We start from the raw sequence: 1,861 nt of genomic DNA, 5'->3' as shown, positions 1-1,861 counted from the left end.
AGTCACAGTAATAATGACATATGGCACTGTCTTCATAACCCTTCCATTTGGGAGAAAACAATTTTCTACTTATTTTCTTAAAACATAGGGGCTGAGTGACTGCTGCAGCTTCTGAAATGGACACTCAACATTAATGAGCTCTAGCCTACGGTGACCTATTCAGAATGGAAGGCTCACAGTGTGACATTCTGTTTAAGTGGGCTAAATGATTGGACATTAGTCACAGGAGTTTAAAGGTCTGAAGAGATGGCAAAATATTATTAATTCAATATCTCTTTAATGCTAAAAAGTATGGCCAGAGGGACCCTTTGACAATTTCTTGGGCTATCAGAATACCTAATTGGAGATTAATCTCTAATAACCTCTTAATACCATTCAGAAGTTTAAATGAAGCCCAAACAAGAAAGAAATTGTCAGTTCAGTAGTGTCATTTACAGCTAATGCTATGGAAAACTATTTAATTCATTACAGAGGCAGAGAGGCCCATTTTCAATTTCTGCCCTATTTCTATCTGGCCAATTAAATATAGTGCTGGCTAAACATGAAAATTGGAAAATGGGAACTCCTGCACCAAGCATTAACTTCTTTAAAGACTTTCTGGACTGATGCTTCAGCTTTCAGGCTAGCCATCAGTCCCCCGAAGACTGCTTTCCTTGGCACGTCAGGCTAAGATAGAACCCAGTATTCTTTATAGCACTTAATAGAACTGAAATTTTTCTTTAAAAAAAAATTCTGTCACCTCCCACAAAAACAAACTCCATGGGAACAAGTGATTTATCTTGCTTCTCAATGTATCATAGCACATGGAAAAACACCTAAGTTGCTAAATAGGTTCTTATTCACTGGAAAAAGAATGAATGAAAAAAAAATGTAAATGAATGAAGGCTAATTTTGAAATCTATCATGAATGTTTTATAATTGCTCCTGCCCTACAAATAGTGATACTCGGCTAGCACATAGTTTTAGAAGAATGAAACTACATTTTACATCTAGAGGGTTCCAGCCCTTTAGGAAAACTATATCTGAGAGTCATGGAGGTCCATCACTGCACTGCTCCTCTATGTGTGATCCCACATTTAGCTGAGGATGCAGGCTTGACAGGATGGCAGGGACAAGACCCCAATATTCTTAATACTTGTTCTCCAAATTTGTCGAGTCAGTCTGGTTTCTTAGCACCCCTTGCTTCGTTCTCATTTAGTCTCTGAGGAAGCTGTCCTTGGTTTCTGGAGTAAGAAGCCCTTAGGCATACTAACTGAGCAGGTAAAGACCAACGTAATAGAGTTTGACCATATTTTTTGGGTATTAGGCCACTGATTTTTTCTTTAAATTGAAGTACAGTTGATTTATAATGTGTTAATTTCTACCGTACAGCAAGGTGATTCAGTTATACATATATATTCTTTTTATAACAGTTTATTATAAGATACTGAATATAGATTCCCATGCTAGTTGCTTATTCATTCCACATATAGTGATTTGCATCTACTGGTCCCAAGCAAAATTATGGAGTCCTTCATGAATCTTCACGTCATCCTTATGCTGGGGCCATGCTAATATTCTAATTTTAGTATGAAGTATGAAAGTGTTAAGTCACTCAGTAGTGTCTGACTCTTTGTGTCCCCATGGGCTATGACAAACCAGGCTCCTCTGTCCATGGGATTCTGCAGGCAAGAATACTGGAATGGGTTGCTATTTCCTTCTCCAGGGGAATCTTCCCGACTCAGGGATAGAACCTGGGTCTCCTGCATTGTAGGAGTCTGTCTGAGCCACTAGGGAATACATTCTAGTATATGTGCTGTCAAAGAGAGCATACCACTGACTTCTTTTAGACCTCAGTTTCCTCTTTCCTGTTAGCTCCGTG

General features: G+C 38.6%; 1 pseudogene; it reads right to left on the bottom strand.

Annotated features, from left to right (window-relative positions):
- Positions 1 to 1,497: 1,497 nt before the first annotated feature.
- LOC136156799 (U6 spliceosomal RNA) lies at positions 1,498 to 1,596 on the bottom strand (annotated as a pseudogene).
- Between the last annotated feature and the right edge of the window lie 265 nt (positions 1,597 to 1,861).

The sequence above is a fragment of the Muntiacus reevesi genome, chromosome 1 (genome assembly GCF_963930625.1).
Source record: "Muntiacus reevesi chromosome 1, mMunRee1.1, whole genome shotgun sequence".
NCBI classification, from domain to species: Eukaryota; Metazoa; Chordata; class Mammalia; order Artiodactyla; family Cervidae; genus Muntiacus; species Muntiacus reevesi.
The sequence above is the reverse complement of the archived record's forward strand: the minus strand, read 5'-3'. Positions and strand labels throughout refer to the sequence as shown.